General features: G+C 47.5%; 1 pseudogene; it reads right to left on the bottom strand.

The window, feature by feature from the left end:
* Positions 1-14084: 14084 nt before the first annotated feature.
* On the bottom strand, positions 14085-14978 carry LOC144782683 (claudin-6-like; annotated as a pseudogene).
* Positions 14979-15205: the final 227 nt, after the last annotated feature.

The following is a 15205-nucleotide window of genomic DNA, read 5'->3' as shown; positions in this document are numbered from 1 at the left end:
TGTGCAGGTTTAAATACCCCGCCCCATCCTTAGTGCTCGATACTCCCTCCGCTCCTCTCAGGTGAAATTCATTTGCATATGCCTCCTGATGGACACCCTGTTCCCGGCGCCTACAGGTCCCAGAATGCAACTTGTTGATTTGGTAGGCATTGCGGGGGTGGAGGAGAATATGGGTTGAAATATAGCTGAAACCCCCAAAGTTAGTGTGTCCCAAACATTCGGCCTGCTCCTCAGGTCCCCTAACCGCAGCAACCTCCAAGTAGTGGGGATCCTTACAGCGGGGACAAGGGAGCAATTCGCCTCGTCCGACGTGCAGTCAATGACTGCCACACCGCTCCATATCTTCCCTGGCTTGAAGGTGGGCCTCAGTAAATCCAGTATCGTGGAAACAGCAACAGTTCCGCCGAGGCAGAGGCCAGTGAAACTGAGGCCAGCGAAACTGAGGCCAGCTTGGTGCCGCGGCGGCCTCGTTAGGGCAGCACTGGTAATCGCATACAAATACACTACCCCTGCACACTGGTAGGGAGTGTCGTTCGGCTCCACATCGGTAGCATCTGCCCCAGATGTGACGTGTGCAGTGTCTATATAGGCTCCACCCCAGTACTCTGACGTCTGTTCTTTGCTTTCCGCGCCAGTCAGCGCAGATCCAGAGAGCTACCTGCATTCTTTTTTTGACTGACTTTTTTCTGTACTTTTTTGACAAGGCTTTGTCAGACAGCTGGGTGGATGGCACATAGTGCCTGTAGGAGCGTCGAGGCAGCCTACTCCAGCCAATCCTGGCGCTGCTGTCTTGCTGCTGACCATTATCAGCAGCACGAGAGCAGCATCTGAATTGGTGTGGAGAATTCAACTGCTTCAAGCTTCCAGGGCAGGGGGATTGAAGCGAGAACCAAAGGAGGCGAGCCAGCGGAGTGGGCCAGTACTCTATTTGCTCGTTCTGCCCATTATTTTGCCTCTTTCTGCCCTTATCTGACCTTCATTTTTCCTTTTTCTGCTTGATTCTGACCTTTATTTTTCCTCTTATCTGCTAATTTCTATCCTGGCTCCTCAACTGAGATGTTGCATCCACAGTGCCCAGATAACCCTAGGGGTGACAGTGCTGTGCTTGATTTGATTGACCGCGCATGATTGCAGCCACTCATTTATCTGCCTCACCACTCTGGGGGGGTTGCCAGCTGCTGCTGGGTGCAAGGTCTCTTTGAAGAATGGGAGTGAGTGTCTTTGTTAGATCTGTTTGCCGCCGATGAGAACAGGCAATGTCAGCGGTTTTGCACGCTAGAGTTTCTAAGGCAGTTCTCGCTCAGAGACGCTTTTTGTCTCAAGTGGAACTCAGGCCTCTAGTTCGCCTTTCCGGCAATACCACTAGTTCCCAGAGTTCTCAAGCAGAGTAGGAACTTCCAGGCCCAAATCAATCTTGTGGCTCCAGATTGGGCATGGAGAGTCTGGTACCCCGAGCTTCTGAGCATGAGCATCGGCCCTTCAATAAGGCTGCACCTTCGGGAGGATCTTCTGTCGCAGCAACAAAAGATGGCTCTGCACTCTAACCTGTGCTCTCTGCGCCTTCATGTGTGGAGACTTAACGGTGACACTTGACTGCTTTAGACCTCACTTTGTGATGTTATTGTGGCAGCCAGGCGTCCCTCTACCAAGACTGTATACTGCTACCTTTGGGACAAATTTGTGGCATGGCGTGCATCCAGAAACATTGTTCTCCTTTTTGCACCTTTATCCCAAGTTCTATTTGTTGTTTCTTCTTTGGCCAAGCAGGGCTCAGCACTGGGCATGTTAAACGTTATCTATCTGCCATTTCCACATTCTTGTGGTTGCCAGACTACCCTTGTTCAAGTCATCCATTGTGACTAGATTCCTGAAAGGGCTACAACCTATGTTTGCCCTTGGCTATTCATCATGCCCCAGTGGAATTTAAATCTAGTTTTTACTTTCCTTCTGTGCGCTTCCTTTGAGCCATTACACATTTGCCGACTTTGCTTGTTAACTATCAAAACGGCCTTTCTAGTGGCCATAAATCAGCAAACTGCAGCCCCTCTCTGTTCACCCTGCTGATACCATATTTTACCCAGACAAGGTGTTTCTGAGGTCCTATGCATCCTTCTTCCCTAAGCTTGTGACATCTTTTCATTCAGGGCATCCAAGCACATTGCTTACCCTCTTTCCTCTGCCTCATCCTTCTAAAGAAGAGGAGAGATTCAACCATCTTGACCCAAAAAGAGCGTTGTCATTATACATTGATTGCACATGAGAGTCCAGGGTGGATGTATTTACTGACATAATATCGATTTTAAAAACCTAGAAGTAAAAAATATTGAAATAAAAATGTAGAATGCAAAAATATAGACTCCCTTTACTTAAACAGGTAAGTACAAAAATATAGATTAAAAAAATCGATGTAAAAAATAAAGTTGTACAAAATATCGAATGTTATATATAAAATATTAAATGTTTAATAAAAATTTATATAAAAGTAGGTTTAATATACATTTATAAAATATAAATAAACCTAATATATATATGTGTCTGTGTACCAATAACATAAATCTAATTAAAAAACATTTTATTATAAATTAAAACATTAAACTATTTAGAATCTTCATACTTACATTTTCCAATCCTGTGAGTGCAGCAGCAGTAGGGAAGGTGTTGGAAAGCGTAGGGGTAGAATTTCCTATTTCCACTCCAGTGAGTGCAACAGTTGGGAAAGTGTTGGATAGCAGAGGGGTAAAAAAAACTATTCCCACTCCAGTGAGTGCAACAGTAGGGAAAGTGTTGGATAGAGGAGGGGTAAAAATGACTATTTCCTCTCCAGTGAGTACAAGAGTAGGGAAAGTGTTGGATAGTGGGGGGATAAAATGTACTATTCCCACTCCAATAATTGTAAAAGTGGGGAAAGTGTTGGATGTCAGAGGAATAACAATTATTCTTACTCCAGTCAGATGAAAATTAAAAACAAACAACATTTAAACAACAATAAAAATATTTTATAAAATAAATTTATAAATTAACAATTCAAATACAAGTATATTTAATATTAAAAAACTATTAAAAACGTATTATAATGGTAAATATATATATTACACATCTACACATGTTATATTAAATAAAATCAACAATTTCCAAACAAATAAATATTTTTAATTAAACATTACTTAGAATACTTCAGGCGGCCCGAGTGGGGCCTCCACTGCGACTTGAAAACGCGACCCTCTACTTTTTTCTGGGCTTCACTCAAGCGGTGCAAAAACCGAAGCAGAGCTTTCTAGCGGTAAAGCGGTGACTGCGGGACAAGGGACTGAGATACGGAATGATGTTCCCGGCCCGCCTCAGAGTGGAGCATAATGGGAAATCTTGGTTTTTTGACAATCCTGAAGTGGCGGCGGACTGCTTGGACAGCGCATATGCGGCAGAAACTGAGGGTCAATCCCGAGAGGAGGCGGACGAACAATAGTAATGGGGCACTGGTCCGAAATGGGGCTAATGTATCGTGATTGTGACACGGGGGAGGGCTGGAGGGCACTGCTTCGCTGATGCTGCTAATCCGAAGTGCTCGTTTTTGGGGCATTGATTATATCCGGACAGCATGGTGGGGGGGGGGAGAGAAGCGGGGGTTGTTCCTAGGCCCTCCTCCATTTCTACGTTTAGTTAGTTGTAGAGTAGGTTGGGGCGACTGGCACACTGCTGGTTGGGGATGAGCGCAAGCTTTAGGCAGGGGTGCAGGGCGGGGGAGGTGGGGCAGGAGTTTGGGGAGGCGGGAGACTGCGGGAATTTCCAGTAATTTTGAATTTACAATGCATAGCAGGATTTAAGTTTGGTTTTTGTTTTGGGTTATTTTGGGCATTGGGTGTCGAGGAAATGATGTACCAATTCCATGTTTTCTAGTAAGTCAGGGTTGGGGATAGCCACGCTCAGCTGGAATGTGAATGGGCTAGGGGACAAGATAAAGAGGGGTATGGTCTGTAAGTTGCGTGCCTTGCATTGGCTGCCAGTTGAGTCCCGCCTGAAATTCAAAATGCTAACCATCGCTCACCGAGCCTTGTATGATACCCCTATATTTACAAAGGAGATTTGCCTTTTATGTGCCTGGCAGAGTGCTTTGGTCCTCCGCCCAATGGCTGATGCTGATTTCGAAGTTCAAGCGCCAGCGACTTGGTGGAAGCTCCTTTGTGCGTAGGGCAGGTTTGGCCTGGAATCTACTGCCTTTAGCCCTAAGGACTACTCAAGACCCAGTGCTTTTTAAAAAAAAACTCAAGACCTTGCTGTTTTAATTTGATTCTCGCTCATCCTTTCTTCAGGAGCTAGCGCCGGGACACTTTGAGTATCTGCGCGCTTTATAAGCTCAATATAACATATAACATAACATAAGAGACACTCCCCAGATGTTGTGTTACTGCAGGAGACCCACCTGGTCGGTAATCGTTGTATGGCGCTGCATAAGGGTGGGAACAAACTGATTGCACATGCCGGGTTCACCACGGGATCTAGAGGGGTAGGGATATTGGTCAGGAATTCCTTCCCGTTGAGTATACAGGCCACTTGGGAGGATACTAGAGGCAGATACGTTGGCGTTACGGGGCTGTGGGAGGGAAGAACTGTTACCTTCTTGTCAATATATGTCCCCCCGGCCCTTCAGGTTGACACCATTTGGGACCTGTGCAGAATCTTTTTGACAATACCCATGGGGTTGTTGATAGTAGGAGGGGACTTCAATTCAGTGGTGGATGGCAAATTGGATAGACATCCCGCTAGGACCCTCCCACTGTCGCAAAGGTGGTTATCAGATATTATTGAAACCACAGGACTCTTAGATGGATGGCGCCTGCGTCATCCTGGGGAAAGGAACTACACTCACTCCTCAGCCGCCCATCATTCCTTATCAAGGCTAGACTATATCCTGTTGCCGACGTTGCAGCTGGCGGAGATTCGGGAGGTGAGGCATCTGGGCAGAGGGATATCTGATCATTCACCACTTTGGCTTAGAGAAGAGGTGGGTCAGAGAGACGTGGGTCTGATAGCTCCCATAAGCGCATGGCATTTAAGAGACCCCGCCACCAAAAAAGAAATCGTACAGATCACGGATCAGTATTTTCAAACTAATGTAGGAACTGTGGAGTCAGGTAGTTCCCTGTGGGAGGCATATAAGGCTGTGATCCGAGGAGAGGTACTATCGCTAATTGCCGGAAAGAAGAGGAGGGGCCACGCAGAGGTGGACAGAATCGAGACAGAGTTGGCAACACTGGAAGGGGAGGAGTCGGGAGATAGTACCCCGGAGGAGAAACACCGGCTAAGTCTCCTAAGAGATGAATATAGGAGCCTGGCACGTGGGAGGGCCGGGGAACGGCATGCGGACACTCAAAGTAGGGTTTATGAACATGGAGATAGGGCGGGGAAGTTGATCGCGTGGTTGGAGAAGGGAGAGTGGGGTTCCAGATTGGTGCCAGAATTGCAGACGGAGAGTTCGGGTAGTATTATGGAACCGCAGCAGATAGCGGAGGAGTTCGCGACATACTATGGTTCGGTGTACACGGCCGAGGGTAAATACACGGAGGCTGATAATGAGGCCATGATGCGAGACATACAAATGCCCGCACTCCCGGAGGACGACAGGAAGTACCTGGACTCTCCTTTCACTAATGATGAGGTTGCCCAGGTTATTGGAGCGGTGCATTCCGGGAAGGCCACTGGCCCTAACGGGATCTCCATAGAACTTTATAAATTAAATGCCAACAGACTAGCGCCATTTCTCCGAGAGATATTTGAAGGAAGTAGGGAGGAAGGCCGACTCCCATATGATCCACGAGTTGCAAACATAGTTGTTATATACAAGGACGGTAAGCCTCGGACACTGTGCTCTTCCTATCGGCCGATCTCACTTTTGAATGCGGAGCCGAAGATACTGGCAAAATTGTTGGCAACGAGGCTGGTCAAGGTGATCACGACCATCGTACATGCGGACCAATCGGGCTTTATGCCCCGTCGCAACACAGCCCTTAACTTTCGGAGGTTGCATGGAATTATAGCTGGAGCACCCCAGATACACGAACCGGCGGTCTTGCTCTCGTTGGACACCACTATGGCGTTTGACAGAGTGGAATGGCCCTATCTATATGCGGTTTTGGGCAAGATGGGTATAGGGCAAGAATTCATCAAATGGGTCCGCCTATTGTATTCGGGCCCTCTTGCCAGAGTGGTGGTAAACAACCATAGGTCGGATGATTTCCCTTTGGGAAGGGGCACTCGGCAGGGATGTCCCCTTTCCCCGCTGCTGTTCGCATTGGTACTTGAGCCTCTCACGGCATGGGTTCGCTGGGATAGGACGATTCGCGGATTGAGATGGACCCCTGAGTGGGAGGATAAAATCTCTCTCTACGCGGATGATGTTTTGCTCTATCTTACGTTCCCCAGGGAGTCCTTGATCGGTTTTCTTGATATAATGGCTATATTTGGTAGATATTTAGGTTTTGCCATTATTTGGGGGAAATCAGTGCTGTTTGTTCTTAGCGGAGAACCTCCGGTTGTCCCAAACTCCTGCCCATTACAGATGGAGTCAGTGGGATTTCGATACCTAGGCATTTATGTAACTAAGGACTCACGGCTACGATTTGATAATAATCTTAGGCCACCACTAGACAGGCTCCGAAGAGATGTAGCAAGGTGGAAGGCGTTGCCGCTTTCTCTATTGGGTCGCACGGTATTGTTCAAGATAATGGCGCTTCCCCGCTTTTTATATGTTCTCCAAAATGTAATAGACCCAGTGCCTCCCTCGTACTTCAGAGAAATAGAGTCTCTCCAGAGGCAGCTCCTTTGGGAAGGCAGACCGCGAATCGCACTCAACAAACTCACCCTGCCCTGTTGTGATGGAGGGATCGGACTACCGGACCTCCGGAAGTATTATTGGGCCTCCAAGCTAGCGGTGATTAACCATGTGATCTACGGATCTCCAGGAGATCCTAGGTATGCGATGGACAGGGGTCAGTTACCCAGCGGAGATTATACAAGGGACCTATAGGCCAGAAAGAAACGGCCCCTCTTGGTGGGACTGGCAGCACAAGCAGTTCAAGTGTGGCACTCAGCTAATCGGCACCTTAAATGGGATGATAAGATCACGCTTGCCATCCCGCTATGGAGTTCGGAGACCTCGGTAGTCTGTGGAAATCGAAGCGCTTTGATAGGTGGGATCTTATCGGGATCTCTCAGGTCAAAGATATGTGGGGAAAGGATGGAATTCTCACGTTTGAAGCGCTGCAGGACAGACACCAGTTACGGAAGAGCAAAATATTCCGTTATTTGCAGATTAGGCATGCCTTAGTGGCAAGGATTCCCCTGGGGACCGAGCTTCCAGAGGCCTCCCCATTGGAGGATCGAGTGTTGGACGGTCACCTCCCTATTAAGACTATTTCACTAATTTACAAAAAGCTGATTAACCATACGGAGGACCCGCTGGTTCAAATTAGAGGTCAATGGAGCGAGGATGGCTTTGTGCTGGAAGATGAGGATTGGAGGGAGGCAGTGTCTTCCCCCAGGGTGGTCGTGGTCCAAGTGAGACTAAGGCTAGTTCAATTGAAGATCCTACACCGCTCATACGTAACGGGTCCCTGGCTAGTAAGGATGGGTTTGGCGAATGATGGGAGGTGTCGTAGAGGTTGTGGGGAGACGGGTACTTTTATACATATTCTATGGCATTGCACAGAAATACAGGACTATTGGGTCCAAATACATGGCAAGATATGTGAGGTGCTGGAAGTGCCGATAGAGGCCCAACGATGTATCCTTAATGTATGGGAGCCGACCGACCTAAACACACACAGGAAACAATGGGTGACACTGGCATGCATGATAGCCAAGCATAACATTGCACAATTATGGGGGGCTAACCAGGTGCCACAGATAGGGAATTGGATGGAGGATCTTGATTGGTGCATGTTCATAGAGAGATCTGTGTTCGTGGCTAGGGGTCGACCCCGAAAGTGGGTGAAAGTCTGGGGTGCGTGGAATTCCTATAGGGGGGATATATGTACTCCTCTGCATATTGTGGAAGACGCTGTGCCGTTGGAGTCACCTGACCCAGTGTAAAATCCTAGATAATATGTTTGACATGGAAAAGTATGCACAATTGTTATGCTTGATTACCCGTCACCTAATGCCTTTTATGTTGTTTCAAATGTTAATAAAAAGATTTTTTTTTAAAACATTACATAGAAACGAAAAGTTATTACATAAATGTACTTTTATTTCCTACCCTATACCACACAGTTCACAACCCATATCTAAATGTGAAAAAATTTACTAACTTAATGAATTACCAATTAGAGAAATATTAATTAAAAAACAAATTGAAACTCATAAAAATCATTTAACTTTCCACACTTTACCCCTATAATCCGCACAAACCACTGTTAAAATTAAACAGAAAAAAAAATGATTACACAATCAAAACTTCTTTTCAATTAAAAACCTAATAGTATTTAACAACTAATTATAAAGTAAGTAAAATGTATTTACTCCCCACACCGTACCCCTATAACAATAAAACCCACACTCAAAAAAAATAAACAGATACCCTAATTAAATATAAACTAATTATTTAATATTAATGATCAACTCATTTTTTAATTAATTAAATAAAAATTACTTCCCACCCCTTACCCATATAAACCCCACAACCCACACCTAAAATTAATTACATAAATTCCATATTTAATTTTCAATTATTTAAGATGTATTAACAACTAATTATTAATTAATTAATTATAAATTACTTCCCACCCTTTACCCCATAAACCCCACAACCTATTATTAGACTTAGTGGTCCAGGCTTCGTGCTCTTCGAGGTTGTCTGCAAGTTCCTTCCCACCTATGCCTGCGGACAGGGAATCAAAGCGCATGGAGCAATCTGCACAGAAGATGTTCTTGTTTGGGAGTAAGGCCCTTAAGTCCACAAATGGCACGTGCCTTTTGGGAGGTTGTCCCAAAGTTGCCCGAGGAGGTACAAGGGCATTTCTCAGAGGTGTTGTCGGGTGCCCCAGCTGCTGCCCGCCAAGTGATACAATCTGGTCTGGATACGGCCGATTCAGTATCCAGGGCGATGGGATACAGTGTGGCTACTAGGAGGCAAGCATGTTTGGCATTCTCTCCTGATGTTCAGGCTACATTGCTGGATTTGTCCTTCAATGGATCTCGCCTGTTTGGGGCTAAAGCGGATTCGGCTGTGCAGCGCTTTAAGGACGCTAAAGCCACAGAAAGGTCTTTGGGACTTCAGTCTCAACCCAGGAGGTATGGGCAGTTCCGTAAGTTTCATGGCTTTGGAAAAAGCGTGTCCTTTTGTGCCAGGCAACAGCCACAGCAGCAGGCAAATCCCTTGTATACGTCTTACAAGGGAAAGGGCAGAGGTTGTCTGCAGGGTGCTACACTACAGCAAGTCTCCTCCTCCTCTGCCCTTCCAGCTGGTGCGGCAGGGTAGCAGCTCTAGATCTTCCATCCTAGAGCATACTTGTTCTGTGGAAGAATGGATGTCCCATTTTCTACAGCATTTGAGGTCTGTTACTACAGATCTCTGGGTGTTGAACATATTAGAGAATGGGTATACCCTCCCCTTCCGGTAGTTCCCCACCTCCCCTCCTTTCATTCCCCTTCAGGGCTTTTGCTCGGAAGAGCATCTTCTGCTTCTCCACCAGAAGGTTCTGACATTGCTGCAAAAGGGTGCAATGGAGGTGGTTCCAAAGCAGGAAAAGGGTCGAGGGTGCTACTCTCAGTACTTCCTGATTTCCAAAAAAGGACGGATGTTTACAACCAATCCTCGACCTCAGGGTTTTGATTTTTTTTACCTAAAACAGGAGAAATTCAAAATGTTGACCCTGGCTCAAGTACTACTTGCGCTGGAGAAGGAAGACTGGATGGTGTCCATCGATTTACAGGATGCATATTTTCACATTCCCATCCTGAAGTCTCATCAGAAGTATCTTCATTTTGCGGTGGGGTCTCAACATTACCAGTTTGCGGTCCTTCCGTCCGGCCTTAAATCCACACCGCGAGACCTCACAAGGGTGATGGCGGTGGTGACCGCTCATCTCATAAGGTCGGGGATTCCTGTTTTTCCCTATCTGGACAACTGGCTGCTCAAAGCAAAGTAGTCCGCAATTGTACTGCATCATCTGCAGGTAACAACACAACTGTTGTTCAAGTTGGGGTAAACGTACCAAAATCTCACCTGGTGCCATCTCAGCATAGCCTGTTCATCAGGGCATGTACTGGATACTACTGTAAGTCGTGCATTCCCACCTCCACAGAGGATTCAAGATATCCAGGCAATGATTCCACTTTTTCAGAATGGAGCACCTGTTCCAGTACTGAAGGTCTTGCGCCTGCTCTCGGTCTGTTTGCTTCCTGCATACTCTTGGTCAACCATGAATGCTGGCATATGAGGGCCCTCCAGTGGTGCCTTCGCAGACCGTGGCTTCAACACAACGGAGATCTCGAAGAGGTGATCAGAATCTCCAGAGACACTGCAGCGGTAATGCTGTGGTGGAGTGTTCCAAGCAGCCTGTCTCAAGGGAAGCCGTTTCACCCTCCTTCTCCCATGGCCAAAGTGATAACGGATGCTGCCACTTTAGAGTGGGGAGCCCATCCGGGGGATCTGGAGGTCAAAGGTTTTTGGTCTCCAGAGGAAAGATTGTTTCACATCAATATTCTGGAATTGCGGGCGATAAGTTGGGCTCTGAAGACCTTCCTTTCTTCTCTCCGCGGTCAGTCTGTTCAGGTCCTAATGGACAACGCTACCGCAATGTGGTACATCAACAAACAGGGAGAAGTAGGGTTGTATCATCTCTGCAGAGAGGCTCTGCGACTCCTGCCCTGGGCTCAGGAGCATCAGATTTGCATAATCGCAAAACATCTGGCCGGGGATATGAATTTGTGTGCAGACAGTCTGTCTGCATATTCAGCTGCTCACGATTGGTGTCTCTATCCCGAAGTAGTTTGAGAGTATCACTGTCCATCTACCTTTTCCAAAAGCCACTAGAGATCACTTTGTTGCCTAGGATGCCACTCCACAAATACTTGATGTAGCACTCTGAGGAGTAGCACCTGCTGCCTACGCACTTCCCCAGGTGAATGAGATGTCCTGTTATAAAGGCAGGACTCTGTCTGTGCCATCGAGATGCGTAATCAATGCAACTAAATTCAAGTTGAAGAACTTATGGCTTCATTGAATAATGCGAAGGTATACTCTTTTCTTGAGTCTGGATACCATCAAATTAAATCTAATTGAAACTCTTGGTTCTAACCTACTTTGTGGTTCCTAGAAAGGCTTATAAATATAAACAGCTCTTTTGGTCTTCTAACCGCATCGTCATTAGCTGATAGAGACATCTAGCCGCAGTTTCCATAACTTGTGAATTCTCCCCAGGCATCAGACTGGATCCGGAAACTTCTCAGCAGTACCTCTGCGCGCTGGGTGTGGCACCGCATGGCTCCTTAACAACATCAATTCTGGATTGGTGGAAACTATCTCTGGCTGTTTTTCAGCCTGCTATAACCAATATTTCTGGCTGACCAGTATGCCTTTGTCTATGCCCTCTCAGTTTGAATCCTGTGGGTCATATGCTCTACTGATGTCTGGATCCACATTCTATTTGAATGGGGTGCTTGGGCTAGCCTCATGACGCAAAGAATGGGACACCTGCTAGTGGTTCAAGCCGAATGCGCTGCAGGAGCACCGAATGAAGCTCCTTACTCCGCGGCTGTCACAGACTCCCAGTTCCTCGAGGCGTCAGTCGTCTTCCCTGCCTGCAGTTAGCCAGTCCAGAGGTCGTTCACGTGAGCCTCGCTCTTCTTCCCGTGGTCGACGGCAGTGGTCCCAGTCCCCGGCTACGTCTCACAGTAATCTGCGTCACAGGGGATCAAAGTCGCAGCCTTCTATGGCTCCTACGATGCGCAACTTGCATTCCAGAGACTCCTCAGGCCTCGGTGGTGAGGCCTCCATTCAGACGTCGCTCCACGCCTCCCCACTTTTCCTGGAGCCAGGACAACTTGGAACGAGATGCCAGAGTATTACAATGCTCTTCATCTTATCTTTGCACCCTTGACTTCCTCTGGAGCACCTACAGACCTCGAGGAGGTCATAGGCACAGCTACTCAGACATCGCCAGTGGGTTCGCCCTTGGCAGCAGTCCGGATCTCGGACAAAGTGGCACCGGTGCACGGTCCTTCAGGGGCTTCCACCTGACTCCGACACGGCGTCCGTGGTTTCTCCGGCAACTGTTTTTACGGCGCTGTAGGGATCCGAGCCGGAGTTGGTGCACAACACTGTTGGGAGTCTTGCAGAGTTGAATTCTTCTCGCCACCTTGTGTCTGCGTCTGACACCTCTCCACCTTCCCATGCTGATGTTGATACAGCATCATTTCGGCTCAACATTGTTAATAAAGCCATTTTCAGAACCAATGGTCTCTGTGGGTGCTACACAGGAACAGTTGGTGGTAGGATATGAGGGGGTGGTTCCCTTAGAGCAACCAGTGCTTTTGGATCCTCCTATTTTGGACAGCTGGATTGCGAGTTGGGTGAAGCGAGCTGGTTAGATTTATCCCTGGCTTCTACTCTTTTAGCTTCTCCTGGCCTTGCCTTGGAGGCCAGTTCTTCTTTGGCAGAAGTGTTGAAAAGAGTGGCTGATGTCTTACATTGGACTCTGCCTACAGAGAAGTCTACATACCCTCTCATTGAGGTTCTTCATCCTGGCCAGCCAGGGATTGAACCTGTGATCCCCTTTTGTGAGGCACTTTCTGATATTTTACTGGGGGTATGGGCAAAACCTGCGTCAGGTATGCCTGTGGACCATACTATTGCCCACAAGTATCGCCGTGCCCCCAATGACCCTGCTTGCCTTATTCGTCAGCTAACTCACCACTGTTTTGTGGTCAAGGCCGCTACTGCTTCCCATGGAATGGGTAGCCTTCCCCATTCCCCACTTGACAAAGAGTCCCGAAAGCAAGACTTTAGTGGAAAACGTGTCTTCTCTTCCACCAGTGCGGTGTTACGCTCCACTAACACGATTTGCGTCTTTGGACGCTTTTCCCATGTCTTGTGGGATTCCTTGGCGCAGTTATTGCCATTGTTTCCAGAGGCTAATAGGGCGAACTGAACCAGTTGATTTTAGATGGGCGCCAAGCGGCCAGGTTGCTTATCAGGTGTGGAATTGACTCCACTAATTCAGTTGACCCTGCCATGGTGTCTGCTGTAGTATTGCGCTGGCGCACTTCTGGATTTTCAGAGGCCGTCCAGTCCATCTTATTTGACATGTTCTTTGATGGGGTTCCCCTATTTGGTGCCCACGCAGATGCTACCTCACGTAGGTTTTGGGATATGCAAAAGAAACAATTGATGAACGGAATGCTGGACAATGCAAACATTCCCCCCCAGTCACAAGGATCTGGGTCTAGACTGATTTGCATATTGCTGGGTCCAAACTGGGGTGGTGTGGTGAGCAAAAGAATGATGGATTAAACCCATATCCTTGTGACTGGGGTTGGGGGTGGGATGGCCAGGGAGCTTCAGACCCTTAGCCTGCCCCATCTCTTGTTTTCTTTCATTCTACGATTAGAAGGTGATGTTCCTGTTTAAGGTCCCCCCCCCCTTTTTTTCTTTTTTCATACAATGCTGTTGTTATGGGCGTTTTATGGTATCAGTTGCCAGATCGGGTGTTAACCTTCCTGGTGCTGGTGAGTAGTTGTCTTTCTTGAGACCCTGCATGTGATCTTTTCAGGGGGGGATTCGTCTGTTGTGGAAATCATCTTTCACGTGATTTCATTCATCCTTATGTGACATTGGTCACTTGGTCTTCTTGCCCTTTGTTCTGTTCTTTGACTGTGGCTCAGGATTCTGCTAAGCCTGCCCTGTTATTCCATTGAAAGTCCTGTTTCCTGGTTTATGGTTTTCCTTTGGCAGCCTCTTGTCTCACCCTTGTGTATCCATCAGGTGTAATGGTACACAGCTTTTGGTATACACTCCTTTGGAGCTTTTTTCCTTCGGCAGACTTCTTTTTTTTTTTTTTTTTTTTTTAACAGCTAAAAAGACCTTTATTGATTTGTTTCCAAAGAGAATAAAACTAGGATATAAAAAGGTAGTGCAAGGGCAGGGCATTCACAGTTTAAATCCAACAAAACAGTTACTGTTCAAGGCAAAGTAGTAACTTTAAGCATAGTTTCCCTTTCTTCGACAGAGTGGACAGAATGAAGGCTGTCAAGGAGCAAAATGCAGAGTTTATAGTTGCAGTGCAGTCAGGGTAGCCATGGCCTACACGTAGTTCTTGCTAGAGTAGTTACTTCTAGCCTGGGAGGGCGCAGCGGTGTACCGGGCAGAATAGTCCTCTCCTTTTTTGGGACAGGAGCAGCACAGCAGGCCACCCCTGTGCAGTAACAAGGCGGCAGAGGCCCAGCCGATGTACAAGGCAGCCCCCAGCTCCCAGCTCCCGCTTCTGGGATTCGACCACCAATGGGTTGTAGAAGTCACGAATGACAGAGTTGGCGGACCAGCAGACCGGGATGAGCATCAGGACACCAGAAATGATGAAGATGATGCCAGACACGACGCAGATCTTGGCCTTCGTATTCTCTTCCTCCACACATTTGGTGCACTTTGCGCCAATGATGCTGGCGAGCAGGGCCAAGGTGGCGACGAGGATGGCAATGACGGTGAGGGCACGCGCCGCCTGCAGGTCCTGCGGCAAGGCCAGCAGGGAGTCGTAGATCTTGCACTGCATCTGGCCGGTGCTCTGAACGATGCAGTTCATCCACAGGCCCTCCCAGATGATCTGCGCCACCACAATGCTGTTCCCGATGAAGGCAGTCACTCTCCACATGGGCAGAGCAGAGGTGATGATTGTGCCGATCCAACCAATCAGGGCCAAGGCCATGCCGAGGATCTGGACCCCAGTGGAAGCCATGTTAGTTGATTTATAAGATAATCTGAAGCACCAGTTCTCGCTCTGCCAGAAACACCTCCTTCGGCAGACTTCTATGCAGAGACTTATTCTTTGATTGTTACAATCGAGGCATACTTTTTCTTGATTCATTTCCTTTATTACCATAGTGTTAAATTCCTCCTTTGATTTATCGCTCTTCTCATGTGGGATGCAGGATGTTTCCATCTTGGTCGCGCACACTAGTATTGCGTTATGCTACCTCTTCTGGCTGGATGTTGGAT

This window comes from Lissotriton helveticus, chromosome 9, assembly GCF_964261635.1.
Source record: "Lissotriton helveticus chromosome 9, aLisHel1.1, whole genome shotgun sequence".
NCBI lineage: Eukaryota > Metazoa > Chordata > Amphibia > Caudata > Salamandridae > Lissotriton > Lissotriton helveticus.
The sequence above is the reverse complement of the archived record's forward strand: the minus strand, read 5'-3'. Positions and strand labels throughout refer to the sequence as shown.